General features: G+C 48.3%; 1 protein-coding gene across 2 annotated transcripts in view; it reads right to left on the bottom strand.

Annotated features, from left to right (window-relative positions):
- Window positions 1-21565, bottom strand: part of LOC149342368 (adenylate cyclase type 5-like) — a 236149-nt gene that overhangs the window by 191037 nt on the left and 23547 nt on the right. Inside the window, exon 1 of one of the 2 annotated variants that reach the window (XM_089544649.1) lies at window positions 15921-16023. The exons of the other annotated variant lie outside the window; for it this stretch is intronic. The gene's annotated coding sequence lies outside the window, so the exon portion shown is untranslated. Of the gene's footprint in view, window positions 1-15920; window positions 16024-21565 lie in introns of those variants that run through there. 2 annotated transcript variants of the gene reach the window in all.

Genomic DNA, 21565 nt, shown 5'->3' with positions numbered 1-21565 from the left:
CTCCTCTTGGCCTGTCTTGGCTTTAAATTCCTCAATAACATAAAAAATGTCAATTTTTCGTCGCTGAAAATAGATTACTGGGTTTTTATTTGTGCTCCTTCGTCCAAAACTCAATTTTTAAAAATTTCTAGCTTTTTCGCGTACTTTTCCAGAAATACCGCTCGTTGTTTCTCGCCATTTTCGTTACTACGAGTGTAACTCTGCTTCACCAGTTAGCACCGCGTAACCTTAAGTGTCAAGTGCACTTCAGTGAACATCTGCGCTAAGAAAGAAAGCCGCGGTTTCGATGACACACATGATACTAAAGATTTCTGTGTGGCTGGCAAAATAAATTCTCCCACGAGGTGCCGTCATACAGATTGTGACAGGAGCCACGATTGTACTACATGCTTTCTGGCATCGACAGCCAATAAACGTTCTGAAATTAAACACAAACAGAGGCCGGAGCTGCTGCATAGACGTCCTCCTCGAGACACATGGCGCGGTTTATTCTGTTTGTTCGTTCTGTACAAACAAAAACGCCAGCATTTTGTAACTGTCGAAGTTGAACGTGCATCAAGCAATCCTCTTTCGGCAACGCTTTAATCACGCAGTTGAATCTAACTACGGTAGCTTTCACCCCGCTGCTGGCTCGCTTCTCAGATAAAAAGTTACAAACACAGACAACACCATTTTGTCGAGGTCTTCAATTACAAACCACGACCGCTTGGTGGACATGATTTGTGATGTAAGTTCTAAGATGGCTTTTCATTTCATACTCCCCTCTACAGAGCAGCCGATCACGTGACCAGCTCAAAAAAAAAAAATCTTCGGAAAAAAGGACTCGTTGTGAGCTTCCTTTCACCCGTTCTTGCAATCGCGTTTTCAAATGGAAGAGGATAGTCGACTTATCGTCTCATCTTCCCGTTTCCTGAGTGTTTTTCAATGTTAGAAGTGCAATCATCGAACAAGAAGGCCGGCAAAGTTTCATTGTATATTTGTGTAACTAAACTTGCCGAGATATAAGAAAGTCCTTGGTTCGTTTGTAGACAACTCAAACTGAGATCGCTTTGGGATTGTTTGTCCCAGCGCATAAATTGGAAATTTGAAACCAGAATCGCATGGTTATGACGTCATGATCCATATACGTTACAATAAAACTACACTTGATATTTGATCCGCAATGTTTCACTTCTAACGAGGGAATAATTGCAAACGCAAGACACAATGAGCGCAGGCTTGCTAGATTTTCTTGTGGCTATGCCCAGATTTTCGTGTGGCTGTGTGGCTTGCCAAACTGTCTTGTAGTTTGATATGTGGTGCGCTAGAGTTGCATTGCTATATGTGGCTTGTTATATACTGTTAGGTAGCTTGCTAGCTTAGTGGCTCGCTAGATTGGAACTCTGTTTCCTTTGCACTCTTATGACCGTCTTCAAGGCAATGCTAAGAGCATGCCTTCTTTTCAGCCAACCGCGGGATAACACGCTAACGAAGGAGGCTAACGAAAAGGGTTCAGCTTACAATGAGGACAACGCAGTGACCTATGGAAAGGAAAACGATGGATGAAGACAGCAGAGTGGGTCAGGGAACAAACGTGAGTTAATGACGTTCTAGTTGAAATCAAGAGAATGAAATGGGCTTGGGCAGGACATGCATTGCCAAGGCAAGGTAGCCGATGACAGTTAATGGTAACAGACTGGATTTCAAGAGAAGGCAAGCGCAGCAGGAGGCGACGAAAAGTCAGGTGGGCGGATGAGGTTAAGAAGTTTTTCGGGGATAAGGTGGCCGACGCTGGCACGGGACAGCGTTAACTAGAGAGATATGGGAGAGAGAGAGAGAAAGGAATTTTAATGAGGGAAAGGCGGAGAGAAGAGATATGGGCATTTGTCCTGCAGTGGGCGTGATCAGGATAATTATGATTATTATGATAATGATGATCGGCTAACACACTTATTTTTTTCTTTCTCTTCAGCAAATAGCCCTTTGTCTTTTACATGGCCTTCACGCCTGCAGTGTTCGAATAACAAGTACGGTAGCAGTAAATCACGTGAAATAATACGACTGCTAGAACAGATACAGTTGGGCGAATTAAGATGGCAGCAAATCTAAACTGAAAGCTATTTCTTTCTTTGTGGCCTCAGCTGCTAAGGTATACTCACGATGTATTGGTCATGTGGATAGACTGAATTTGTTTCAGTTTTATTTTCTTGGGTGTAATGCATGTTTACACCAAACAATACATTTCAATGGTACTCGTTGCGCTGCATTAGGAACTAAACCGTTAGGAACCGGTTCAGTTAGGAACTAACCTGGTAGCGCACATGTTTAAATCACTGCTGTGCAATCGCACCGCATGGCGGTTATATGCACACGGTACTGTATTTTTTCGCCCTGCGCTGCGTTTTGATTAAATTCCTTTTATTTTTATTTCATTGGATAGATCAACGGTGACGGGAACGAGGAAACCACAAGAATGCACAGGAGACAAGAGTCCTGCTTCAGCTCCTACTGGAGCAACGAGCGGCAATGCCCGGATGGGTACTGGTCCCATAGTTTAGCCTGGCTGTCTGAGCGGGCTCACCTGCTCTCAATAAAATCGATGCTGCCCTGTTGCTCGACCTCTGCTTGGCCTTGAGATGAACTTACTGAATATACTAACGCAAATAACACACAGCGATTAACAGCAAGCGCTGCGGTTGGTGTTTCCGACGACCTTGAAATATTTGCTTGCAAGGTTTCCGCCATCCTTTAGAATTGGCTTTGGGGTTCATCTCGTCTTAAGACAATTCATAGGGTGCGTGTAAAAAGACAAAAGGTGGGAGTTTAACGAATTGCAAACGCGCTTAACTCAGTTTCTAAAGGACACTTCGTGATTGGGCAGGTGTTGCTATGTGGTGGCTGATCACCACATCCGGCAGCAATACGGCCTGTGTTCGGGCGGGAGTTTGGCATATTGATAGCTGCCTACAGCTGTTGATTCTCTTGATTAGAAGGTACGAGAGATAGAAAGAGAAAACTTCTTTAACGCGGCGCGAAGTTCGGCGTTAGGAATTTTTGATAGGCAACCTAACCTTGTCTAACCGGTTTTTACGAATTCATGACCAAGGACTGCATGCCTGAAAAGTGAAAATGAAGCATAGCAGGCACCATCGTCAAGAGTGGGCAGAATTCTCTAATGGTGTCCGCTCATCAGACACAACCAGATAGTATCGAAATTTAGTGCTGTCCACTAAAATCAGTCATTAATGATTAGGTCCAACAACGTTGCTAAACCCAAGCTAAACCTACCAAGCATCTTGCAACTTTCGCTACTACTGGCCAGTGCGTCAGTACCTTCTCGAGCGACCAAGAAGGTCAAGTATACCAAGAAAAGGAAAGATGCACACGTGTGCACTGCCACATTGGCGGCACCTTCCATTCAATGCCTCGGCTCACGCAAACGCACAATTTCCGCCTGCGCCGATAGCGATGCCCAATGTAGGCATTTCTCCTTCTATAGACTCTATTTACAATGCAGCCCCTCCAAATGCGTGTGTCATGCAGACTTTATGCAATCTAACTCTGCGGTCCACGTAGCATATAAAGCAAAAGTCGACGACTGGCTAATTGCGCGGAAACATCGTAAACGCCGAACACAGCCATACAGCGACCGCTCTGCTCCGGACTCCTTTATTTAATAACGTGCGAATTACCCACTGCTCTGGCAGTGCTGCAAGATATGAGTCCGCGGCACCACCAGGGGCGAGCCATCGCGACGGTATACACTTGCTCTTTTGCGCCGAATGGGGAGGGCCGGGCGTGTGGATGCGATATGTTGCGTTTCGGCCGATGGGTCTCCAGAGAGAGAGCGAGCTGCTTTTCGACCCCGGCCTGGGGCTCCGGTTTTTTTTTCCCCAGCGCGTACTTGCGGACCCAACGCCAAGGCCGGCCGGCTGGCCGGACCCCCAAAATAGGACGCAAGCCGCGTCGGACGGTCGCTGGTCTCTCCTGGCCGCTGCGATCGATCTTATATTGGGCTTCTGTGGCTCCGGGACTCCCTCTTCTTTGGCTTGGCACGGGCACAGCAATCGATTCCATTACAGAGCTTCGCCGCCTTTAGCACCGACGCGAAGGTTTAGAAAAACGGACAGAAAGAAAGCTCTGTAAAATCGGGTTTAAAGAAGAGTATATGGGATCGGTCGTGCACAGTTAGGTTTAGCTCGACGCAGTGCCTAAACGCAAGTCGGACTCGCCTCTTTGGCACTTTATTACATATAGGACGACAAATGCACCGGGCTATTTTATTAAAAATACGTAGTATAGGCGTGTTTGGTTAATGAGTTTGACGTGAACAGTAGTAGTGGCTTTGGGTTAGGCTAGTTCAAGTTATAGGTTCACGTTTTGTGGAATATAGTGCGTCGAAAGAGCCGCGTTATTGCGTTTAAAATAGTAGACGCGTCTGGGTTTTGTTTTTGATGTGAACAGTCGGAGTCGGTTTACGTTAGGCAAAGTCAGACTCTAAGCGGCGTCAGGGGGGAAGTCATCGGCGAGTACGTTTCATCTGTCTTCATAAACGTCAGCTGGAAAAGTCCAGCGCATTTCGAAGGGCTGTAGGCCGACTGAGCGTCATGCGCAATTTCCTCTCTGTAGGCAGACCCGTCGCGCAGCGCCTAGAAATGCGCTCAAAGGGACGCTTCCAAAGCGTGCTCAGTCGGACCAGTGCGTTCTGTGCATTGCGGTTGACAGTGCGAAAAACTTTGCTCTCTTGTCACTACTATTTATTGCAAGTGTATATAACAACTTTCATAACTTAATAATTGGTGTTTTTATTGACTTGTTCAGCTTTATGGCTCGAAAGAGGCCAAAAATATCCAGCGATAAATATACATTAAAATTGGTCGTTTTATGCCGTAAAGAGATTCAAGCTTGTTCAAAATATTTCCCTCTTTCAGGAGTCTATCGATATGCGGAGAATCTAGAAGTGCATTTTCTCCCGGAATCTAGCTGTGCTAGAACGGGGCGAGTTCATCGCAGAATTGCTTGAAACAGTTTTTTTTTTTTTGTTTCTCGACTTTTGTGGATGAAAATAAGAGGCGGTTTACTGTGACCCCTACTCCACGTACTTCTCCGCATAGGTTTGCATAGCTTCATGAATAAGAAACTGCACGTAAGATGTGCATTCCTGATACGTAGGAGGCACAGAACCACTTGAATAAAACCATCTTGGTGTCCGCGAGACGTGTCCGTGTAGCGTCATTGTCTTAGTCAACATTTTCGTTTGGTCGCTTTTCTTCTCCGTAAGTTTTTTTTTTTTTTTCTCGTAAATGGCGTAAGATATAACTACGTAGTTTAGTGAGCCCCCATACCTCAGAAGAGGTGCACTTGGGTGCACGCATGTCGAAATCTCTCGCTATAAAATGGGCACTTCCATTGCTGTACCGCAAAAGTGCATGGAGCTGCTAAGGACACTTCCCAAAAAGTCGATAGGGTCTTCCGAACGCATTGCTCCCTCGTGAACAGTTTTGTTTGCTAACGGCGGCGCTTAAATGTTACCACATCAGCCTGCGACAACGTTAAGCTTTTCTCACAAACCGCCCGACTTCTTCAGTACGGTAGCGCCCATAAGCACATTCGTCCAAAAGATAGAGCGATGGGGACATTGTCCGTATAAATGCACTCTTCGCTTTGCGCTTTGGTCACCGGCCTGTTACAATGTTAGGATTTTCAACAGCGGCTGGATCGCGTCACTGCAAGAACAAAAAAGAAAGGGAAAAAAGGGAGTATACGTTGGGGATGCAGGAGGAAGTGAGGTCAGAGTTGGGTTTAGAGACGCGGCCGCGCGAGCAGGCTTCCGAGGCGGGTTTGTACGTAAAAAGGCGGGAACAGCGCGGTGGGTATGCGCAACTGCTCGCTTGAGGGAGGGTGCGAGCTCCACCTGAAGGCTCCATTGAGAGCTCTTCATCGAGTGTTGTAACCGCCAGCCAAGATCGGTTTCAATTCCTTTTAGGAGGCGCACACTGTGTTTCCACTGAACGATCAATTATTCGTCCCTGCAAACGCAATGTCTTCGGAGCGGCGTTTTGGGCCAGATTCGATGGTTCGCTGCGAGTTGGCGTCGTGGCCTTGAGCTTGAAACGACGCGGTCTGCGGGTATGTCACGCTCAATAGCCTTTCGCCGGCGCCAGTCATGTGAGTTTTTGTCGAGAGGGCATTAATGTCACGGTGATACCGCAGCGCAATCCTCGAAGAGCAGCCACACAGGGTGGAATAGGGGCAGTGCTTTTTAACACAAGAGAACTTGTTCCGAACGAAGCCAGGTCGCCCCGGGGCCATTTTCCCCTGTACGTTTGCTTCTTGCACCGCCATGTTCACTTTTCCTTCTGACATTTCAAGCAAAACCTTTGTGAAAAATTCACTACCCAAGGGGTTTATTTCCCAGCAATGTAGTGGGACCCTCAGGATGACCTAAGTTTCGAACGAGTGGGGGTTCTTGTAACCTTCGAGAGGTCAGAACACTGACCATAATATAATGAACGGAAAGGAGTAAAAAGGGAGTAAAGTTGTCCTCTAGCGCACAGCTTTCTTTATAAGGGTGTGCGCTAGAGGACAACTTTACTCCCTTTTTAATCGCATATAGTTGTATTCGTGTTTAGAGTGTACCGCCCAGAAAGAAGCTTGATGGGCTGTACTTTTTTCAAATGTTGCGAACCATCCGTTCCTGGTATACAGTCTCAATACTTCTGAGTTCTGCTGAGACCAATGCTCTGATTCGCCTGCTAATTCAGTTCAGTTGAAAGTACTTTAAGAGATGCTGGCGCTCACGGAGGCACTGGTGCTCCTGCTAATTTACTGTCATAGCTAGTGCTAGTTTCAGCAGTGCCGACGAAGGCGCACTGGACGTTGCAGGGCGATAAATTCAGTCTAGTTGCGCGACGGCGAATCGGGGTGAATTCTCAACACGTGTTGCAGCAACGTTGCAACACCTTTCGTCGCCTCCCATTCCATACATCCTGCTTACGCCTCGTTAAGCGGATAGCGTAAGCACGGAGCTCAACCGTTGTGCAATGCAACTTCCCGTGTGATATGATTTGGCGGTTAACACTCACTGCCTTGCGCAGTGGGTCCATAGAAGTAAACAAGATAACATAAAAAAGAGAACGAGACATAGCGCTGACTAAATGGCAATTCTTTACTGCGATGTGTTCCCGAATAAATGCTTAGAACAACCAAGATCAAGATCAACATAAAGAGAACAAATACATGCACTGAGAGCATTACTCTTAACTTGCACAGGAATAAAAAAAAATAAATGGTAGGTGACAAGCGATCCGCTTAGAGATGCGTGTCGCAGTACTAACGCCAGTGTCATTTTCTTCACAAGTTAGTTGGTTTGTGAGGTTTAACGTCCCAAAGTGACTCAGGCTATGAGGGCCGCCGTGGTGAAGGGCTCCAGAAATTTCGACCACCTGGTGTACTTTAACGTGCACTGACCAAGCGTTGACCAACAGCGAAAAGAATATTGCGAAGAAACTTTGGCAACTAAAATGTTGACAGGCGAAAGCCGAGAACACTATGCCGTGACGACTTCAGGTTGATGTGACGTCACATTGCTCCCGTGGCTATATCGATACCCAAATTATACATCTTTCTGGGATCTTAAGTGTTAATTACGCTTAATTACAAATTTTTACATCTAATTTTACACAAATCCGATGCTTTTCCGACCATTCTGTGATATTTTTCAGTGTGCCGTAACGACTTCCCGAGGGTTTGACGTCACACTGTGCCATGACGACTTCCGGTCGGTGTGATGTCACACCGTTCCCGTGGCTGTATCATCGTCCGCGCTTTTTCGACGCAACTTCGACATTTTTGCCTATAATTAATTAACTTGTAAAGAAGAAGATGAGCAGCGGAGGAGGAGGAGGAGGAGAAAAGCATTTATTTTGTAATGTACAGAGAGGTGCTCGGGGAGAGGCCCCTAATGGGTCTCACCCCTTACAATACTATTCGGAGTCCCTCATTCCGGGATCCCGTTGGTCGAGACCGCTACACAAGTCCGCCGAACCAGGGCCTGTTGGGCCGGTAGTTCCTGGCAGCTGAGCAGGGCCGGCGGCGGCAGCCTCTTCGCCAGCGCGCGGCGCGAAATCGCTGGCTTGATGACCTGAATTGGGACCGGCATTTTGGCTAGCTGTCCTTAAGCTATTTCCCCGAAAATCTTGCTACAATTTGGTGGAGCTGTGCTGGGCACAGCCTTTGGCCAACGTCCTGGAGCTTCGCAGCAGAACCGTCGCTTCAGCTATGTCCACCGACGCAAGCCAGTCACCTTCCCCTTCGCATACGCCCGTCGTTTGCCCTGGCGTCGTTTGCCTGACAGCGGGACCCAGCCATTTTTAGCGGGTCTGATGATCACGACGTGGGGGAGTGGCTTGCCTCCTACGAGCGGGTAAGCGGCCACAACCGGTGGGACGACGCCATGAAACTGAACAACGTGGTGTTTTACCTCTCGGGCGTGGCCAGCCTATGGCACAGGAACCATGAAGCAGACTTTACCACCTGGTCTGCCTTCAAACGAGCCTTGTCAGATATCTTAGGGCGCCCTGCAGTACGCAAGCTGCACGCCGAACAGCGCCTGCGAGTGAGAGCCCGACTGCAGGGAGAATCGTTCACGAGTTATATCGAGGATGTCATCAACCTCTGTACAAGGGTAGACTCGTCTATGTCCGAGGCGGACCGGACTAAGCATGTCCTGAAAGGCATCGAAACTGAAGCATTTAAAATGCTTCTCGCCCGAACCCTACCACCGTTGCCGACGTATTCACCGTGTGTCAGAGCTACGACGAGCTCCGCAAGCAGCGCATTCTGGTGTCATCACCTTCCGTACAGCCTGACTCGTTTTCCAGCCTCGCTGTAACAACCTCTCACAGCTCGCTGCTTGACCAGATCAAAGACTTTGTACGTGAGAAGGTGGCTGGCTTGATGGCCGAAGCTCGGACCGGCATTTTGGCTAGCTGTCCTTAAGCTATTTCCCCGGAAATCCTGCTACAAACTATTTAATCTACAGTCATAAAACTTGGCTTCTAGGTTCATTTTTTCCTCCTCTATCTGGAGCAGCCATTGGTTTTCTTTTTTTAGTTCTCGAGTTAAACCCATGTGACACGCTTTGTTAACGGACGACAGTACGAGCCGTTAAAGGCTTTCGCCTTAAAAATTAATTTGCGAGCATTAATTGGGCGCAGAAATTTATTTTCTAGGCGTATTTCTAGGCGTAGTTACGCCCTCTGTCGACAGACCCACTCATGAATATCCATGACGGTGTACGGAGCTGTCGACGACACGCCCGAGTACAGAGCACAGAATGCACGCAGTACACAGCATGCGATACGGGCTCCCGATTCCGATCTCCTTATTATACTGCGCGCAGTTATCGCACTCCACGGATGTGTTGACGTGGCGGAAGTCGTATAGCTGCTACACGCCGCCGTCTTCACACATCGTGAATGACGTCAGTCGCGTGCGCAGTGCTTGTTCATCTGTCTTTACAATTGCGGCCTAGCGGCCTTAACGACTTGTTCGGCTCTATTAATCACGCATTAGAACCGGGCCACCAAACAGCTTTTTTTTTTTTTTATGTCGATCATCTGCTACGTCCGCCGTGTTTCCTGCGCTGTTGTCTGCATTTTGTTGGTTGGTTGATTGGGGATTAACGTCCCAAAGCGACTGAGGCTATGAGAGACGCCGTAGTGAAGGGCTCCGGAAATTTCGACCACCTGGGGTTCTTTAACGTGCACTGACATCGCACAGCACATGGGCCTCTAGAATTTCGCCTTCAAGAAATTCGGCCGCCGCGGCCGGGATCGAACCAGCGTCTTTCGGGTCAGCAGCCGAGCGCCGTAACCACTGAGCCACCGCGGCGGGGCTGTCTGCATTTTGTATGCAGCTCACACGTCGCATGTCTGAACACGACCGAGCCCAAGAATTGAAGCGTTTTGGCAAGGTATGGTATGCCAGGATTTAACTCCAAGAAGCCGCATACACATCGACTGTGAGAAACGCCGTAGTCGGGGGCTCCGAATTAACTTCGACCATTTTTTATTACTATTTTCCAAACCACCCGGATTCAACCCCAAGGCCGAGTGCCATAGCCCCTGAGTTGTCGCGACGGGTAGTGGAAGTGTTTTACTCCCTTCTCGAATCTTCTAGGTTGTGCTCTTAAATAATGGCTTCAAATTGTGAGTAGTGAAGCAGTTTGCATAATTTCACATTCTTGATCCTTGTTCATGTATAGCGGATAAAGGATCGCCTATATTGCAGGCAGTATGAATCCAAAGACGTTGTTCATTGCATGTTTTAGGTACACCTATAGCTAATCTGCTAACAGTGGGAAAGAATCTTCTATGAAGGTTTGTAGGCCGGGAATTTCGGGGCTGCTTAGGAGAAGGACTCAGTATCTCATCCAAGAAAGACGTTTCCGCTCTGGCCTGGGGCAAAATCTAGCGTGAATAGTGCTGTCTCCTGATTCTCATACCCGCCGGCTTGGTTAGCGAAGTCTGAAGCCTGTTTCAAATTCTCGCGAAGTTACAGCTGCGCATTTTTTTTTAAATACAAATACTTTTATTTCAACATCAGGGATGTTAGGGGCACACCCAAAAAGCCTATGACTGGCTTAACAGAGGGGTGCACCCCCGTACATAAAAACCGGCAGCAACAGAACACGGACAGAACAATAAAAAAGACTACAGTGCATAGGTAAACATCTTATTCAATAAAAATTAGTGAACATCCTCTTGCAATAATAGATAAGTAAGTCGGCAAGGTTAGCACGAAACGCTCAAAGACACTGAAAAATGCAAAACGAAGAATAAAAAACACAAAAGAAAAAGGTATGAAGGAGGAGAAAACTTGCAGTAGAAGATTTTAGAAGATTTTAGATAGAAGATCCTGCACTGGATTTTTAGTAGACAAAAGATTGGTTTGAATGAAGCTATTAACATTCCTGAGATTTCAATGGGCTACTCGACCTGGTATCGCCTTAATGAGATCGTGAGATCTCATTAAGGCGATACCAGGGCTTTTTATCGTTGGTCAGCAATTTTCTCGCCAGCTGTGGAACTGAAAGTTGCGTGGCCCGGGTTCAGACTGGTGCCATTTGGTACCAAAAAAAGAGCATTGCCTTAATCTTAGTTCACTGACAAGTTTATGTCGCCGGACATCACAAAAGAGGACGAAGCGTATGATATTTAAGCTCCTTCGGCAAAATCCATTCTTCTTACTTGCGTCTAGAAAGTCTCGATTGTGTTTGACTTCTCTCCATACAAAGTACGCATAAATAATTACGGGTGTGTGGGCACATTCCGAGGGCGATATGATTCGCACGGACGCATGGACACACGCACGCCATGCACATAATAACCAAGGTCGAAATTTGCCGCCGTGGTGGTTAACATTAGAAGCGTTAATGGACACAATGTGGAAATGCGCCAGTTTTCAGCGGAGGATGGCTCATATAGTTTACTTACCTTACAGAACCCGTGCACATCTTTCCCCAGTCTACTCGAAGCTCCTCGAAGTAAACAGACAGGTGAATGACCACTCTGCTATGAAGCCTCGGCAAGCATGTTTAGGCTAATTCTTTTAAGTACCCTCAACTTATCGTTACACTTAATGAGTAGCAATAAACGCTTTAGTGTCAGCGACCTTCTTGGCATCGCACGGCTACAGTGACGTCACCATCAGACAGCCCTTTGCCGGCGCTTCCATCTCTTTATTTTTATTAAGAACACCTCGGTAAAATTCCCCATGAAGCACTTCGTCTTTTTTCTTGTCTTCCCTCCCGTCAGCATCCAGTAAGCTCTTGTAGTCAGCTTATTTATGTTCTCTCAAAATCTCTGCACGGTAGTGGACTATAATATGCTGCACTGGTCATCCCCCACATCAAGCGCGGACAGCCGTGCAGAGCTAATGTACATACTCTTCAAGAAAAGCCGCGGCCGCACTTCTAAACGCATCCTCTTCCCTCACGTTCTCGCTAATTGTGGCGGCAGCCATTATGGTAACGCCTCCTGACAGCCAGCCGTTACACCACAGACAAAATGCAAGGTGCACTAGTCTGAGGGCAAGGGTCTTTTCAGACCGCGTTACTCTAGCCGGTGCCATAATGATCGCTATTAAAATTAAACCGAAACTCACAGGCAGCCTCACTGTAAGGTCACGGTCAGCGTGCTTATAATTACGAAAATATCTATTTTAAACACACTACGAGGCATGTTCAACCTGCTAGTACTAAGGCAATGCTTAGGAGTACTACGATGACATCACAGAGGATTAGCACAAACTCCCCTCTGCTCTTTATCACCGGGGTTTTATCACTCGGTCGCCTCCGGTACAAGTTGCGAGCACCCAGTGAAGCGGAGGAACCAGAACCCGTTGGACTGGTCGCACCCGAATTCACCATACCCTACCGTACCCTACCGTACCCTACCGTACCCTACCGTACCCTACCGTACCCTACCGTACCCTATCATACCCTACCATACCCTACCATACCCTACTATAAAATACCACGCCGCACCATACCGTGTCATACCATACCGTGCCACACCACACCGCAGGCGTACTTGCAGCTTTCTGGAAAAGCTACTTTGTGCGTGTATACTGCCTCACAAAGAATTCAAAAATCGTGTGATTCGAGACGGCCCACATTCATAGTAACAAAGTGTGATATGGTGCCGTTGCCTTTTATTGTGGATACGTCAGTCGCAACGTACTTGCGTGGTTCCTGCCAACATTTAAACAATGGGGTGATACAGAACTGGGAGACGGTCAGTGATATTCGGAACACATAATGGAAGCAATTGGGTTGGCGGCCTAAACCTTGTTTATCTCAAATGCAAATGTGAGATTGCGCATTTCCAGGAAGCATTTAAAAAAAATGGGAGCGGAATTCTCACGGCTGCCGGGAGAATAGCCACTCCCTTAAAAAAAGAGGAAGCGTAAGTAAAATGTGAAAGAACTCAACAGAAACGCATCCAGCTGCTTTAAGATGAATATTATTAATCGACAGCTAATAAAAGGACCCTTGCACCCTGTTGATTGCCACTCATGCCCCTCTAACAACCAGATGCACGTTTATTCTGCTATTTGGGCGCGGATGTTATCCATAAATCCTGCTCCAGTAGTTTCAAGCACGCTAGCAGCGCGAAATGGTGAACGAAATTTAAAACACGGCGCTGTACGACGCGATGAAGACAACGCAAAGCAGAGCCTGCGCCGGACGGAAGCCGAATGCCACAGTTCGTATCTCCGCAACGGGTAGCGCATACAACTAATTGCTACCCAAGCTTTATCCCCCACGTTCCGGTGGCTGACCACCTCACGAGCGTTATCCCAAGCTCGACAACACCGCATCCCGCGACACCGGCGCTTATCGTGCAGTCTATGTCAACGCGGTATCGGCTGTCCCGAAGTCGAACTTCCTGCCAGCAATCTGCGAGGAAAAAACCCGGCACCGACGACGTGAAGCCCGCGCGACAACAGCGCCTCCGTACGCGAGGCGTCGCCCCTTACATAAGAACGAGCTCATCGTCTCGACGAGCACTCGTTCCGGTCACGTGTCCTGGGTTGGACAGCGAACGCGTGCATTATGCATGAAGAGATCTTCATGTCGTGTGACGACACGCCTTTCATGCACGAGCGACGACACCGCATTGTGACGTCACAAAGGGCGCACGTGTACCGAACTGCGTCGTGTTCCCAGTACAGTTTACAACGCATGCGCAAACTCTGCTTGGTGCTAACCGCAGTTTGGCATTCTCACATCTCGTTCGCCAATCAGCGAGCGCTGGTTTGCTGCAGTAAAGGTTCAACGTTGGTTAGTTCTTTGTATTAACGTGAAAGCATTATATGGTTGATCGGCGACAGAACTCGGCATCCGCGTTGGCCAGCTACGGTGGTCGCGAAAGTCTCCAGATGACGTCACAATGAAGTCAGTAAGAATAGAATTTCTTCCGAAGGTGAGGGGGAATTGAACCCTGGACTTTCAGAATGTGAAGCACGCATACAACCCGTAGACCACAAAACCGCATTGTTTCTTCGCGATCAAAGGTGGACCAAGTACATGCGTGGCCTTACGACTGTACGCCAATCAATAGGTGTACCATTAGAAAGGAAGAGAAAAAAAATTTTTAGAATGAATGAAAATGAAATCAAATAAACACGATCCTTTCGCTTTCAAAACACACATGTCTTAAATGCCCTCCATAATTTTCTTGGCTTGGGTTAGCGGTACGCTGTGCAATTTCTGCATTAAGGCACGGACAGAAAATAACAAACGACACAAAAGCGTCAATACATTATTTGTGTCCGTGTGCCTTCGTCAATCTGTGCCTGTACGCGTCCTCGTCTATGTCCAAATTATGCAGCGCACACCTTACTGAAGACAAGGTTCACTGCAGTTTGTGCACGCTCGGATAAAGCGAGCTACGCTCCTCTACACACGTACAGATAATTAAGGCGCGATAATAACTGCAATTCCGGCAGATCTGGCGTCTGCTCGATGCACGTATTAAATGCAGAACACTCAACAAGCACTGCTGCATGTCAAATGGAACCGCCCACAGCTATTGCGTTTTGCATGTGTGGCACGTGCACGAGATGCCTGAGTAGTGCGGCGACAAGGCGACGTCCCAGATGCATGCAGTTATCAGTGCGGAGGGTGCTTTCAAAAGCTCGAAGAGAGCGGCTAGCACGATTTGCACTTGTCGCCACTTTCTTCGCCTCCTTCGAGGCTGCGCTTTGATGCAAGCTGCTCGCGTTGATATGAAACTAGGGCACGTGAAGTTTATCGCGGTTACCTTCACTACAGGTATACCGGCGAGCGATGTGTTGTCGAAGTGAGTCTTCATTCGGCTATTCAGAGCAAAAGAACGAAAAAGTTGCTGGTCTAGGGTGTAAAAAGCTCTGTTTTACAGATCGAAGGAGTTCATCAGATTTTTTTTTTTAAAGCTCTTCAAGGATCTTTCCCGGCCGTGGTTATCAGCTATGCACTATACGCGCAGCATCCTTACAGGAGGAGTGGGCTCTTGAGAAACACGACGTCTTCACCTTGCGGCATTACAAGCAGCGACAGTAAGAAAGCGATGGCGTTACGAGCACTCGACTAGTGATTACTGCGTGTTATGAACTAGTGACAAGCACATTTATTAGTTTTTCTTAAAGCGGTAAGGACACTAAGTTTTTCGCTGTTCGTTCTTCTGCCTTGAACGGGGCCTATGGGCCTCGTAATCATGAAATTGAGCTCTGAGCAGCTTTGCGCAGCGTTCATAATTAATTGCAAACAATTTTGTACCGGCAGTTTCGGTCACGGCCGGAGCCGATTCTGAAGTGCACATTGACGTCATGGTCGACTGATCAACGAGGACTATGCCACATTCCTGATGACGTCGGCGTCACCGGCAAGCACTGGTTGTTCCTGTGGCCAACCACTGCGTTATGTGACGTCACAATAACTGGGGCAAGTGCGCCCTGCCGTCACTCGATGCAGGTGAAAATGCCGAGAGGCTCCTCAGACAACACTCAAAATAATATTAAATGCTGCTTTACTCAACACCTGCCACTGAAACTTGCTAGAATGCATCTACTTACGCCCATAAAACAAATCATACTGTTTGCGTTCGAAATGTTGTGACTGTACCCCTTTAAGGAGTGTTCCTGTCGACGAATAATACTCGCGAGGCATTTTAGGCTGCAGTGCAGAAGCCTTCAGTGCAGAATGAGTTTTATCGCTCAGCCAAAAAACGTTGCTATGCGCAAACAGCGCGAACCGACTGTTCCCTTTCATGCTGTATCCAGCTGTACATACATGCACAAAACTTCGACGCCCGCCGCCCATACGCTGAGCATCGGAAGTATTAGCGCGGTCGCTCGCACAGCTTCACAAATGCGTGAACCTTGACGCGCCTCACCTTGGTCGAAGGTGCGTGTACGTGCGCAGGGAAGAGACACACACGGCAGAATCGCAGAGGGCGCAGGCTCCTCCGCGGCGGCGCCTCGGCGCTATAGCTCCGAACGCGGCGACACTGTGACAACGGCTGCTTCGCGACGCGCAAGACGCCAGCGGCGGCGGCTGCGGCGGCTCGAACAATCGCTCAATCTAATGAGACGTGACGGACTTGGCACACGCGCGCGCGACGCGGCCCTGAATCGGTGATGACAGCCGTGACCGCAGGCGCGAGGTGTGTGTCCCTCAACTCGGCAGCGGCTGTAGCAGCCGCACAGCAACTTGCCCGTGCTTTGCTATGTCGTTTCTTGTTTAGCGTATCTTCCCCTCCCCCTTCTTCGCATACCGTTCGTGAGTCTCTTACGTAAGAACAGGTGTGTTTGCCAGTGTGGGTGTGTGTATGTGTCCCTTATATAACAACTACGCCACGGGATGGAGCATCTAGCCAATCTCCCGAGCCTCATTTTGTTGTCGCCAGCCCTTTACGCAACCAATTCGCTGTCGTCGGCGTTTGAGGAGCGCGTAAAATTGACCCGTCGCCGAAAGCGCCGGGAAAAGCTTTGCGAGCTGGTGTGTAATGCCTTGAGAAGCGACCGCGATACAATAGAAAAAGAAATATTCCTGAAAGAAAAAAAATCTCCGATAGATATGGTCCCCTGCTAAGCCTCTGTCACATGTCCTTGTCAGTTGCGCATGTCGTACGCTTCCTCGCGTGCTGTTCGCTGAATTCATTTGTGCGTCGTTTTTGAAGAGTATGCTAGGTGGAAAGCGAGCTGCATTATGTGGAGTTGCCCTCGGGCTGCCTTCCATCCTTCAGAAGCGCGTCGTACTTTTTGAGTTAGGGCGCGTTTTTTGAAGGAGGTGGAAAGTTTGAAGGCTTGCGTCATCGCTGGTCATGATTGGCCTGGTACGGACGGGCTTTGACCCTGGATTTGTAATCGGACCTTACAAACCTGGCACTTCCCAATGCTTTTCGTTACTTACCGCCAGTCTGCACTGTTTCGCCACCAGCGACCGGAAGGGAAATCGGATTGGAAAGGAGGCCTTTATATTTAGGCCGCATTTGACACCTTGGCCGTCTCTAGTCACGTGACTTTGCGAAACATGAAGCACGTGTAAACCCCGTGACAGTGTTTCACAAACATTCTCCTCCTATTTAGGTTTAGAGGAAATGCCAGCATATTAAACGTGAAAGAGGTAATTGAAAAGTTTGGTTTGGTTTATGGGGTTTAACGTCCCAAAGCGACTAAGGCTATGAGAGACGCCGTAGTGGAGGGCTCCGGAAATTTCGACCACCTGGGGTTCTTTAACGTGCACTGACATCGCACAGTACACGGGCCTCTAGAATTTCTCCTCCAAAGAAATTCAACCGCCGCGGCCGGGATCGAACCCGCGTCTTTCGGGTCAGCAGCCGAGCACCATAACCACTGAGCCACCGCGGCGGCTAATTGAAAAGTGTGTAAACGCATCGCATTCTTTTTTAATAATAATAATAAACACCTTTATTTTCAGAGAACAGAATACAATCTTTAAGACAAGTCTGCCCAAGCCATAAAGGCTTGGGCAAAGCAATTTAAATTGCTTAAAAAGTGCTCGAAAATATTCAAACGTTAAAATTGTAACATCTGAAATGATTGAGCCGCTAACTCTCTAAACTGTGTCGTCATAAGTAAATACGCGCCAAAGCAGTGAATATTATACCCGCGTGAACACTCCCTGCGCGTGATTTCTATACGTATCCAAATCGCAATCAAACAATGAACTGCGTTTACTCGTTCAGTGCCCCGCTGCAAAGAAACAAACCTGACATCACTTCGTGCAGCGTTTGCAGAACAACTGGTAAGTTTATGGGGTTTTGACTTCCCAAAGCGACTCAGGCTATGAGAGACGCAACTGCTCCGCAGTATTGCCACATCGGCATATCGGCAGCTCTGTGCTAACATTCTCTATAGTAACACCAGGAAATACCCCCCCCCCCCCCCTCCCTCCTAATCTTCGGGCCTCTTGTCACCAGAGGGCATAGAGGGAAAAAGGTGTGCCACGGGAGAGATCGGATCCAGACGCATTGCTTCTTCGCCAATCGTTGCCAGCTATAGTATACATCGGCTAATAAGAAAGGGAAGTGCAGGATCGTTTCCGAGACACCATGAATCGGCTCACCAGTCCCAAGCTTCCCAAATGCCACCGGCACTGGCCATGCATTCGATATTGGGGGTTGGATGTTCGGGCGGATGGGGTAGAGGGAGGGGGTGCTTGTAGGGCAGAAGCCTCGCACATTTTATTGACGTGACGAGTTCGACTAGCTATGTCCACGCCGCACTTCGTAATTCGAGGCAATGCAGCCTCCCGGGAAACATTTTCTGTCTGCGCCACTCGTTCTGCATCGCTGAGCACACGCTCTGCACGCTTGAAATGAGGAAGATTGAGCGATGTGTCCCCGCATTGTCATTCACAAGACGCGCGGCGGGTGTAGGCGTATCTAATTTCCTCCTCGGATTTCGTTCTTGCACAACACAACAGGACGTCGAGGCTGCTTCGAAAATAACGTGGAACGCAGGAGGCCACTAACGCCGGCGACGCATCTCCGCTCGATATACTTATTAGCAGCGGTGTCCTGAAAGGACTGACGACACGTGGGAGGGGGGGTCGAAAGGGCGAGTGCGCAGATTTCCGTTGAAAAGGCCTGCCCGTAGTGAAGCCATACTCGGACGGATCAGTAATCGATTTCTTGCAGGATTATAGGTTCTAACGCAACCCAGTGTCATGCACTATAGCGGTAACCAACAGTTATTGGTAAAGAGTTTTAGAATAGGGAGACCCTATCGTCTAGAGGCACATGAGAATAGCGGGGCGCTAGTGCGCATGTACAAAACAAATAGCATAAGGCCGTTATTGTTCTGCATTATTGTTCTGTTCCCCGTAACTACCCAGTCACCCTAACCAATAGGGTCGACCTTTTCTAAAACTTTCTACTCTACTAGCCATCACGGTGGCTCAGTGGTTTCTCCTATACACCGGCCTTGCATTAAGACGTACTCACTCAGTATACTAATTACCTGTACTCAAATATTTTGATTTGTCTGCAAACCATAGTCATCTATACGTATATAGTCCTCAAGAAACAACGCCCGCATGCGCACCGAACCACTGCGATTATTGGGCTGCACAGAATCAAGAGAAACATTTGCTACGTCAAAAAGAAACACTGTGGCGCCACTGATGTGCCCCTTCCATTTTGAAACACGATAAGGTACCGAAATTTCACGGAGAAGCGTATTTTATTTCTCAGCTAAAGACCTATACTCTCACAAAATCTCCGCTCTTCACATCCGCAGGAAGTAGCGCGCTTGCAAACGTGCGCCTTCTTTGATCGAAATATTGAATTCAAGCACCCGTTCGGCCGTTGCGTGTTGCCATCCTGTATTCTGTGCACTGTGCGTGTGTTCGCCTTTGGGCCAAAATCCTCTTCCCACGAGACGGCATTGTGCTGAGCCCCTCAAGCAGTTCCTCTCAAGCTGATTGCGTCCCCTCGATCGCGACATCATTTCAATCCCGGAATACGATCGCACTGCACGCCCGCATGTCCATTAAGCACCTCGGATTCATTTGGGAACTGCGCTCCTCTCCTCAACTCGTTAGACTCTGTGGAGCTCGCGCTCTTTTTCACGACCTCTCCAGCCGACACTTACCGACGGCACTTTGAGACGGGGCGCACGGTTTATGATGAAAGCGAGGATGGCCGTGAAGCGCGCAGTCGGCTTTTCCGGCCCAAGTGCTGACCTGGACAATCGAATCTGAGCGAGTTCTCAGAATGCATTCACATGCGGAAGACATTCCTTTCGCAAATATTTGCCGCCTTCTGAGAAACTCTTAGATTACCGACAATTCAGTACCTGTTATCTATTCACGCCTATAAAGCGCTGAAATTTCCTGCAGAGACAGCATCGCCGGAACGCGAAGACTACATAGTTATCGAAGTAATCAGTTTCGAGCGGAAGATGCAGTGGTTCTGCGACACCGCCGGCCTGCCACTCGTTATCAGATCCGTTTGATCATAAGATATGATAACGCTGTTAAAAATCCTCACGTGCATGGCTGAAATTATTCCGAAGCACTCCACTACGGCACCTGTTTCTATTTTTCTTGTTTCATTCCCACCTTCGTCCCTTCCCTCAAGGCACGGTTGAGGTTTCCACCAAGAAGTGAGACAGTTACTGCGCCACTTCCTTTCCTCAAAAACCATTAAAAAATTAACGGCCGAATCCGTGCTACGCTTACAGATGATTTGGGGATATCTTCTTCGCGTGCCTCAGACCCAGTGACAACGGGTTCCACGATTGCACTATAGTGCCTAGAATATAATTGCACGATGCACGGGCTGTGTACAAGGAGTGGTTATGTGATCGTAAGGAAAAGCAACCCGCGGTCCCGTGATCGCGGGTGCGCGCTCGCCCTACACGACGACAACGTAGGTAGTAACGTTGCTAAGTAGCGCGAGGCACGTGCTGGGGGTGGTCACGAGACTGCGGACACCTCGGCGGAAACAGCTGTCTCTGCGAAAACAAAACAAAAAAAAATAAAAGTGCAATTTTCAATTCATTCTGGTGTGGCGAGAGCGCCACCGAACCCAACATGAAGAGTTTATTTGGACCCTGGAGCATACAACCCTGGAGCAAAACAAAAGAAACACTAAGGCGACCGATGTCGCCCGATGCAACACATATACATACACTCACCAGCAACGCAAGTGTCCGAATTATTCCGGAGACCTCCACTACGGCACCTCTTTCTCTCTTTCTTCTTCCACTCCGACCTTCCTCCCTTCCCTTACGGCGCGGTTCAGGTGTCCGCCGAGATATGTGAGACAGATACTGCGCCATTTCCTTTCCTCAAAAAACCAATTTACCAGTTTCAGTGCATGTTAAAGATCCCCAGGTGGTCGAAATTATTCCGGAGACCTCCACTACGGCACCTCTTTCTCTCTTTCTTCTTTCACTCCCACCTTCCTCCCTTCTCTTACGGCGCGGTTCAGGTGTCCGCCGAGATATGTGAGACAGATACTGCGCCATTTCCTTTCCTCAAAAAACCAATTTACCAATTTATTACACATGTTGTCCAAAGGAAAAAGTTCAGGAGGGTCCAACGTCGTCACTACTACTGCTGAAGTTAAGCGCACGCGTGATGTGTGTTACCTTAGTGTCTTCATTAAAAACGCACAATTACGCGATGGTTTCTTCGGGACTTGTTTCAAAATATCTTTTCATTCAATCCTGGCAACACTGAAAAAAGCACAACATTGCGTTGCGCCCTGCCGAATGCTAAACGATCTTATTTAATGAGTAGAAAAAAAAAATCGGCAGAGGCACCACACTGCTCACATGAGGGAATGCGAAAGCTTTACAAACGCTGTCGCACTACAACCCCGTTCGCACATTAACGCGGGACGACCATGTTTCACTTCAGTGATAGTTCACTGTTCAATGCGCCAGCACACACACAACCGGCTGCAATGAAATCCAGCGAGGAAATGTCGCGCCGCAAGTAACACGCTCCATTGTCTGTGGATAAAACCTGCCGAGTAATTTTGTATCGCTCTTCTGCACGCATCCT

This window comes from Amblyomma mixtum, chromosome 5 (genome assembly GCF_055824585.1).
Source record: "Amblyomma mixtum isolate Tamu chromosome 5, ASM5582458v1, whole genome shotgun sequence".
NCBI classification, from domain to species: Eukaryota; Metazoa; Arthropoda; class Arachnida; order Ixodida; family Ixodidae; genus Amblyomma; species Amblyomma mixtum.
Note: the sequence above shows the minus strand (reverse complement) of the source record. Positions and strands in the feature narration are given on the sequence as shown.